The following is a 9,926-nucleotide window of genomic DNA, read 5'->3' as shown; positions in this document are numbered from 1 at the left end:
ATTTTACATATTTAGAATGGAGCTACCTTGGGTTTTACACTCTTTTTGTAGGTTTTATATTTTCAAGGCCTTAAGGACTATCGGGCACTATATCTTCAATTTTATACGTAAAGAGGTCCTATTTCTTTTCATGGTTGTGAAGAGGATGAAATTCTGAGCAAGATGGTCGTGTTCAATTAAAAGTACACATTCGTTTGGTCACCCGTACAAATGATTATTCTTTTCGGGTCAGAAAAAGAATAATGGATCAGAACTGAACCAAGATGCAGAACCAGCCCGTTTGCAATTGTCCCAGAGGTACAAGGAATACTCCAAATGCCAACAAGGATCAATGGACCACATCCTTAAGTGATTAAAGATTTGTTTTTGGTAACAACAACTACCTAGCTTAGTTGGTGAGCTATGGTGTACAAAATTCCCTTGCTCACCAAGAGGTCTCAAGTTCGAATCTCATGGTTGTTTTTTTTTAGAGAATTTGTTGAAGATTTCCTGCTTTTCACTCACTTAAAGCACTAAGGGCATGGAGGGGATTTCCACATCAAATTAGAAGCAAGCAAAATCGTGGAAGGGTTCTTGCACAAGAGAAGAAAAAAAAAAGGAAAGGAAAATCGTGGAAGCAAGAAGAGAAGAAAAAAAAAAGGAAAGAAAAAAAGGGGAGAAATAGAGATTGTCCAAATCTTCTCTCTCCTCCACATCATCACCAAAGATTGTCCAAATCACACAAAGGAAGAAAAAAATCGTCCCTAGGAGAGAGAAAAAAGAAGAAAAATAAATTAGAAAATAAAAGGAAAGAAAATAAGCAAAAAATTATAGGAAATTTTTCAAAATTTATTTCTCTCTTCTCTCTCCTCCATCTTAGCACTTTTGGACTCAAAAGATCTCACAATCAATTGTGGGTTTCTCTCTTTTAGGAAAGAGAAAATTGTTACCCTACCTCTCCATTCCCTATAAATACAACTCATGTAAGAGGAGGACACAATTCATTCTTCTTCTAGTTTTCTTTAGTTGCTCTCTCTCTTCCTCTTTCTCTCTTTAGTTCTAGTTCTTCTCTATTTTTGCTTTAATCACTTTTGTAATAGTTTTTTTATGTCAATTAATGCAAGCACTCTTTTATTTTTATTCAGTTCTTTTTATGTTTATGATTTATGAAAATGAGATGTAATTTTTTAAGTTATAGTTCTAGGCTTAGATCTAGGTGACAAGATCACGAGCTGTGGAGCAATTTTTTTTTCAAGTTCAAGCATTGATTCAAGTAAGTAGGCTCCTTCAGTAGTCTTCTCTCCCCCCTCTCATTCCTTCTTCTGACTACCCTTTCTTTCTTAATTTAGGATTTTTATTTTCAGTTGTTACATTATTGCTATCCCTTTCCCCCAAGGTTCATGGCTAGTGTATGTGTTGGCTTTGCCCCTCCTAGCCATCGAACCATCAATTTATTACTTTTATTTTAATTGTCTCCCTTTCCCTGAAGCCAAGTAGAGAAACCCTTGTAAGAGTAACTCTCTGGTCAAGTAGGGAAGCTCATATTATGATGCATCCCTCGGGCTAAGTAGAGAAACCTGCTTGTGAGTCTCTCTCTAGCTTTATCCCCTTTCTTTTACTTTATTTTTATTTCAGCTTTTATTTTTTCCTTTATTATTATTATTTTTAATTGCATGGGTTGTTTATTTTCAGTTATTTATTTATTTATTTATAATTGCGTGGCTTGCGTCTTTAAATTCTTAGATGACGAATGGTTAGGACGTTATTTTTAGGATAGTAATTAGAATTAGATTACAACCATTAATCAGTTCACTTTCGCATTATTAAAAGAAATAAAAAATAAGGTGGCTGCTCTCCCTGTGTTCGACCCGTAGTTACACTGATCCGTACGCTTGCGGTTACATTTTAAATCTCAAACAAGTTTTTGGCGCCGTTGCCGGGGAGACAGTTCCATGTTATTTTTCACTTTCTTTTGGTAAATCGGAGTGCTTTGTTTGCTTTGTTTTATATTTTTCCTTTTCTTTTATTGAATTCCTGAGAAGAACAACTTGCAATAATAGTTGTATCAGTGGAGGTCGCCATGCCTCACAGTATGATAAAGACAGGTTTCGCCCTGTAGCAGTACCTCAGGAATTGACCTGAGCAACCCCGGATCCCTGTCGGTAAGCTCCCAAAAACCAAAAAAATAAAAAATAAAAAATAAAAAAAAATCAAAAAAATAATAATAAAAAAAAAGTTTTGCTATCCATTCTTTTGTGCTTGTCTTACTTTAGTTGTGGGTAGTTTTTCTGTTGCATGAGTGTTAAGTGGGTACGTAATACTAAGAATCGGTTAGAAAGAAGAGATCCAACAAGTAGTGACCCTATACGTTTGCTCTCTTTAAAACCCTTCAATATGGGAGACCAACAGCAAAACCCTTCACCTAAATCTCTGAAAGATAGGTTCTACCCTGCTAGAACAGCCCAACCTTCCTGCATAGTTCTGCCACAAGCCCAGGGCAATAATTTTGAACTCAAATCTCAATACATCACTATGTTGCCCCACTTCCATGGGTTGACCTCTGAGGACGCATACGTATTTCTAAGGGAATTTGAAGAGGTATGTGTTCTAATTAAGATCCAACAGCTTTCTGATGATGCTGTTAAGCTTAGGTTTATCACTTTTGCATTGAAAGACCAAGCTAAGAAGTGGTTTTATGGATTACCCACAAATTTCATAACCTCATGGGAACAGTTCACAGTTGTCTTCCTTAAGAAGTTTTTCCCAACTCATAAGACCAATAAGCTTAGAAGTGATATCCTTCAGTTTAGGTAAAAGCCTAGTGAGTCATTTTCCAAACTTATGGAGAGATTCAAGGATCTACTCCAAGAATGCCCTCACCATGGCCTAGACCTATGGCATTTATGTCAAATAATTTATGAGGGTATTGATTACCCAACTAAACAAATGATAGAGTCTATGTGCCCTGAGGGATTCACATCCTTTACAGATGAAGGAAATGCATGGGAATTCTTACTTAACTTAGCTGACAAAACCCGTGAGTGGGAATCAACCCAAGAGAGTGAAAGAACTATAGGAGGAAAACGATATTTTGTGGATGGGATAGTAGCCAAGGAAGCCCATTTGGATAGCCTAATCAAGAGGATCGAGGCTATTGTTCCTAGAGAGCCATCATCAGTCAATTTGGTTAAGATTTGTGCTTGGTGCCAGTCCCCTGGACATGTCATAGAAGAATGCCCTAACACCTCTGGGGGCACTTCTAATCAGAGTGTTAATGCCTTATACCAGAATAATCCATATAGTAACACATACAATCCAGGATGGAGAAATCACCCAAATTTCTCTTGGAATCAGGGCAACCAAGCAGGACCTTCCAATTTCTATAATCAAGGTCAACCTGGACCCCAAAGGCCTCCCTTTGCACAACAATCTTTTTCCCAAAATACTTTTCCTAGGTCAAATGTAGGACCTCAAGCGAGTTTTCCTAGGGCCCCTCTCCTATCATCTTATCAGCAACCCCCTGGGTTTACCAACACTGGAGAGGCATGTAGAATTAGTGACTTGGAAAAAAATATGGCCCTTCTCATGACAAGCCATCAAAATCTTATGAGAGAACTTACCCAAGTTGTCTCAATTATGCGTGAGAGGGAGAAGGGAACTTTACCCAGCCAACCAGAGCCTAACCCTAGGCATCATCAGCCTGTTAGTTTACAAGGACCAACTAATGCACCACTGAATATAGTACAAGGTCAGACTCAACAAGGGCCCTCTAACCAATGTAATGTTGTTTATGCCCTTAGAAGTGGTAGAGAGTACCTACAGAGCATTCCTAAATCTTCCCCATCTATTACTCCTGTTAACTCTTCTTCAGTGGAGGACACAAATGTGCCTCTTGTTCCAGGTTCGTCTGATGAACCTAAAGATTTTTCTGAAACTAAAGATGATTTGGTTGAGGAAACCAAAAAATGATTCTTCTGAACAGGGGCAAATCCCTAACAGTCCTTATGTTCATCCTGTCCCATTTCCTAATCGCTTGGTAAACAAAAAGAAGACTGCCTCCATGGATAAAATTTTAGAAGTCTTCAAAAAGGTAGAAGTAAACATCCCTCTTTTGGATGCCATATCCCAGATCCCCGCCTATGCAAAGGCACTGAAAGATTTGTGTACTCACAAACGTATCACTAGTATGCCCAAAAAGGTGTTCTTGGCAGGTAACATTAGTTCCATAATTACTCAGCCTATAGCAGCCAAGTATAAGGATCCAGGGAGCCCTACCATATCTTGTGTCATAGGCAACACCTATATTGAGCATGCCTTACTTGACCTTGGCGCAAGTGTGAATCTTTTACCTTACTATGTGTACAAGCAACTGGGATTAGGAGAATTGAAAGCCATTGGAACTACACTTCAGTTGGCAGATAGGTCTGTTAAGATTCCTAAAGGGATGGTTGAGGATGTCTTACTAAAGGTGGGGGAATTTATTTTCCCTGTTGATTTCATTGTGTTAGATACTAATCCCTTCTCAACCAAGGATGAGATCCCAATAATTCTAGGAAGACCATTCTTGGCTACCAGTAATGCATTAATCAATTGCCGAAATGGTTTCCTAAGATTATCTTTTGGTAACCAAACTGTTGAGTTTAACAAATTTAGGATTGGCAAGCAACCACATATGGAAGAAGAGATCAATATGCTTGAGGATTTTCTGGATTTTTCTGATGATTTAGTTACCAACTTTGATATTGATTTTGATTCAGAATTCCAAGAGTGTATGGATGAGTTGGATGATGATAGTGAAAATTTCTTTTCTGAAGTCTTGAGTCTTCACACACTTGTGGAGCCCTTAGGACCCCTTTCCAATTCCATTCCCAAACCTTCCATAGTTGAGGCCCCTAAGCTAGATCTTAAGGAGTTGCCATCTAATTTGAGATATGCTTTCCTAGGGCCTGACCAGACTCTTCCTGTAATAATTTCTTCAAATTTGACTTCTAACCAGGAAGAGGAGTTACTTAAAGTGTTAAAAGATAATAAGGAAGCCCTAGGTTGGACCATGGCTGATATCAAGGGTATAAGCCCTTCCATTGTACAACATCATATACATCTTATGGAGGATTCCAAACCATCCACAGAACCCCAAAGAAGAGCTAACCCAGTGATGATGGAAGCTATTAAGAAAGAGATCCTAAAGTGCTTGGATCATGGAATAATTTGTCCTATTTCTGACAGCCAATGGGTAAGCCCAGTTCACGTAGTGCCTAAGAAGTCTGGTGTGACTGTAGTTCCTAATGCCAATAATGAGTTGATCCCTACCCGCATCCAAACAGGATGGCGAGTGTGCATAGACTACAGGAAACTTAATGCGGCAACCTGGAAGGACCACTTCCCATTGCCATTCATTGACCAGATGTTAGAGAGGTTAGCTGGACATGAATACTATTGTTTCTTGATGGATATTCCGGATATAACCAAATCCCAATTGCTTTAAGAGGACCAACATAAGACCACTTTTACATGCCCATATGGAACATTTTCTTACAGGTGTATGCCCTTTGGGCTTTGCAATGCCCCTGCTACGTTCCAACGATGCATGATGAGCATTTTTTCTGATATGGTCGAAAAATTCTTAGAAGTATTTATGGATGACTTTTCAATTCATGGGAATTCCTATTCTGAATGTCTTCATCATCTTTCCCTAGTTTTGAAAAGGTGCATATCTAAGAATTTGGTTTTGAATTGGGAGAAATGTCATTTTATGGTTAAATCTGGTATTGTTTTAGGCCATGTAATATCCAAGGAGGGAATTAAGGTAGATAGAGCCAAAGTGGATTTAATTGATAATTTACCACCTTCTCAATCTGTTAAGGATGTTCGGTCCTTTCTAGGGCATGCAGGCTTCTACAGATGGTTTATTAAGAACTTTAGTCAGTTAGCCCGACCTCTCACCTCATTACTTGCCAAAGATCAAACTTTTGAGTTTTCTAAAGAGTGCCTAGAATCCTTCAAGCAACCTTAAGAAGGAGTTGACCAATGCACCCATTGTTCAACCACCTATTTGGACTGAACCTTTTGAACTGATGTGTGATGCTTTGGATTTTGCCATAGGAGCAGTTTTAGGTCAAAGGATTAATAAGTTACCCACTGTCATTTACTATGCTAGTAGGACCTTAAATGAATCACAACTCAATTATACAACCACTGAAAAAGAATTTTTAGCTGTTGTGTTTGCATTAGAAAAGTTTCGGTCTTACTTAGTTGGTTCACATGTGGTGGTGTATACTGATCATTCTGCCCTCAGATACCTAGTTCAGAAGAAGGATGCCAAAGCCCGTCTCATTAGGTGGGTTTTACTTTTGCAAGAGTTTGATTTAGAAATTAGGGATAAGAAAGGAGTTGAAAACCTAGTTGCAGACCATTTATCCCGGCTTCCCAATTCCTTGACTGTTGATTCTCCAGTCAACGAGAACTTTCCAGATGAACAATTATTTGCAATGTCTAGTGAACCATGGTTTGCTGACATTGTCAACTTCTTAGTTTCAGGTGTGACTCCGGATCACTGGTCTACTCAAGATAAGTATAGGTTTCATTCCCAAGTTAAACACTTTTTCTGGGATGATCCTTATTTGTTTAAGATATGTCCGGATCAGATTATCCGACGATGTGTTCCTGATCATGAGCAACATTCTATTCTCTCTTTTTGTCATGATCATGCATGTGGTGGACACTTTGGACCTAAGAAGACTGCCGCAAAGGTTCTCCAATGCGGATTTTATTGGCCCACTCTTTTTAGAGATGCTTTTGATTTTTGCAAGGCTTGCCCTGCCTGCCAGTCTTTTGGCCGTATCAATAAAAGGAACATGATGCCCCTCAACCCTATTTTGGTAGTTGAGATCTTTGATGTATGGGGCATCGATTTTATGGGACCATTCCCTAATTCCTTTGGGAATTTGTACATACTTTTGGCCGTTGATTATGTTTCTAAATGGATAGAGGCCATACCTTGTAAAACTAATGACCATAAAGTGGTGGTCCAGTTTCTCAAAGAGAACATTTTTTTCCGCTTTGGTGCACCACGTGCAATAATTAGTGATAGGGGTACTCATTTTTGTAATCGGCCTTTTGAGGCCTTAATGAAAAAGTATGGGATCACCCATAAGTTATCTACCCCTTATCACCCTCAAACTAGTGGCTAAGTGGAGGTGTCTAATAGGCAGATCAAACAAATCTTGGAGAAAACTGTTAATCCCAACTGTAAGGATTGGTCCCTTAGACTCATTGATGCCTTGTGGGCCCATCGGACTGCATTCAAGACTGACCTTGGTCAGTCTCCCTACCGTTTGGTGTATGGGAAAGCTTGTCACTTACCAGTTGAGTTGGAGCATAAGGCCTTTTGGGCCATTAAGAAGCTTAACTTTGATTTGTCTGATGCGGGAATTCATCGTAGGCTCCAACTCTCTGAGTTGGAGGAACTTAGGAATGAAGCCTATGAAAGTTCTAGAATTTACAAGGAAAAGACCAAAGCTTTCCATGATAAACACATTCTGCGTAAATCTTTTACAATTGGTGATAAGGTCTTATTGTACAACTCTCGATTGTATCTTTTTCCTGGTAAGCTTAGATCCCGATGGGATGGCCCATTTATTGTTCATAATGTATATCCCCATGGGGCTGTGGAGATTTTGAATCCAGGAACAGGGGTAATTTCGAAGGTTAATGGTCAGCGTTTGAAACCGTTCCTCGAGTTTCCCACTACTAATAGTGAAGAGGTCATGGATCTCCATGAACCTCTTTACACTGATGATTAACTGTTAATCAGGTATGACCCCCTTGCATTGTCTTTGCTTGTAATTTTTTTCATGCATTGAGGACATTGCATGATTTAAGTGTGGGGGAGGGAAACCAGTTTTTGTTTTTTTTCTTTCACTTTGTTTTGTTTGTTTTTCTTTTTATTTATGAGCTTGCTAAGGATGAAGTCCTACTTTGGTTTTTGGCTAATGATCATACCATTCGGTTGCTTGATGTATGAAAATAAAAGTTTTGACTAAGGTACCCATTTTGAACGTATAAAAACCCTGTTGAGAAGAAAGAAACAAGCATGTGTCTTGAGATGGGACTTTCTTTTGAAAAATAAGAGACCCCTGTTTTATGGTGATGGACCATATGTAAGTCTGTGGGTTCCTTGTACTTTTGATTTGGAGTTGAGACTTTCTTTTTAATTTGGCATGGGTTGATAAATGCACAATTTTAAATGAGATGAGAAATGTGGTATAAAGAAGAATAAGAGTTGATTCCCTTGGAACTAGACAGGGCATTGCGCCTCAGGAAGCGTGGTATCTTGATCGAAATTCCTTGGGAGGAAACTTCTGAAGTAACTCTAGCATCACTGCCTTTGTGGACATATGCAAAAAGCGAAGCTACATAGTAACTTGGGTGTCTGGTGTTTGCTCCACCATGTCATTCAGGCCAAAAGTAGTGGAGTAGAATAGAGTTTATTAAGCAGAAAAAAAAAGAGAAAAAAAATGTGCAAATGTCATTATTGCTTGGTAACATGTTTGATCAAAAACACTCCAACGCCTTAGTCATTGGTTCCCTATTTCTTCACAAGTGGTTTTGCCTTAAGATAAGGATATTTTGGAAGAGACGAGGTGAGTTCCAAATTAAGAAATATGCTAGTGCCTAGAATTGATAAAGGGTAATAAAAGTTCAAGTGTGGGGGTCCCTTGTAAGAGAAATTATCTTTGCTCCGGATTGGTATGGGCCTTACCTTTAGCCAAAGTTGGGATTTGTTTATTCTGAATTTTGGGTGTATATTCACTGCAAACACCCACGAGACACAACTCGTCCACTAGGGGTGACTTAGGGGTTTAAAGGCTTGTTGCACATGCTAAGTGCAACTGTGATTCCTACGAAAGTGAGTTAGGTTTTTTTTTATCTTTATTCTTTTTCTTTTTGTTTTGCTCGAGGACTAACAAAGTCTATGTGTGGGGGAATTCTGATGAGCACATTTATGTGTGAAATCTAGGGTAGTAAAACATGCATTTTACATATTTAGAATGGAGCTACCTTGGGTTTTACTCTCTTTTTGCAGGTTATATATTTTCAAGGCCTTAAGGACTATCGGGCGCTATATCTTCAATTTTACACGTAAAGAGGTCCTATTTCTTTCCATGGTTGCGAAGAGGACGAAATTTTGAGCAAGATGGACGTGTTCAATTAAAAGTACACATTCGTTTGGTCACCCGTACAAATGATTATTCTTTTTCGGGTCAGAAAAAGAATAATGGATCAGAACTGAACTGAGATGCAGAACCAGCCCGTTTGCAATTGTCCCAGAGGTACAAGGAATACTCCAAATGCCAACAAGGATCGATGGACCACATCTTTAAGTGATCAAAGATTTGTTTTTGGTAACAACAACTACCTAGCTTAGTTGGTGAGCTATGGTGTACAAAATTCCCTTGCTCACCAAGAGGTCTCAAGTTCGAATCTCATGGTTGTTTTTTTTTAGAGAATTTGTTGAAGATTTCCTGCTTTTCACTCACTTAAAGCACTAAGGGCATGGAGGGGATTTCCACATCAAATTAGAAGCAAGCAAAATCGTGGAAGCAAGAAGAGAAGAAAAAAAAAAGGAAAGAAAAAAAAGGGAGAACCAAAGATTGTCCAAATCTTCTCTCTCCTCCACATCATCACCAAAGATTGTCCAAATCACACAAAGGAAGAAAAAAAAATCGTCCCTAGGAGAGAGAAAAAAAGAAGAAAAATAAATTAGAAAAAAAAAGGAAAGAAAATAAGCAAAAAATTATAGGAAATTTCTCAAAATTTATTTCTCTCTTCTCTCTCCTCCATCTTAGCACTTTTGGACTCAAAAGATCTCACAATCAATTGTGGGTTTCTCTCTTTTAGGAAAGAGAAAATTGTTACCCTACCTCTCCATTCCCTATAAATACAAC

At 38.6% G+C, this 9,926-nt stretch overlaps 1 non-coding gene across 1 annotated transcript; it reads right to left on the bottom strand.

Moving 5' to 3' along the window:
- Nucleotides 1-2,760: 2,760 nt before the first annotated feature.
- LOC122086590 lies at nucleotides 2,761-2,867 on the bottom strand. The gene has a single exon (XR_006142484.1). It is a non-coding gene; the product is annotated as a small nucleolar RNA R71 (small nucleolar RNA).
- Nucleotides 2,868-9,926: the final 7,059 nt, after the last annotated feature.

Source organism: Macadamia integrifolia, chromosome 1 (assembly GCF_013358625.1).
Source record: "Macadamia integrifolia cultivar HAES 741 chromosome 1, SCU_Mint_v3, whole genome shotgun sequence".
Taxonomy (NCBI): Eukaryota; Viridiplantae; Streptophyta; class Magnoliopsida; order Proteales; family Proteaceae; genus Macadamia; species Macadamia integrifolia.
This window is presented reverse-complemented; position numbering and strand designations above follow the sequence as displayed.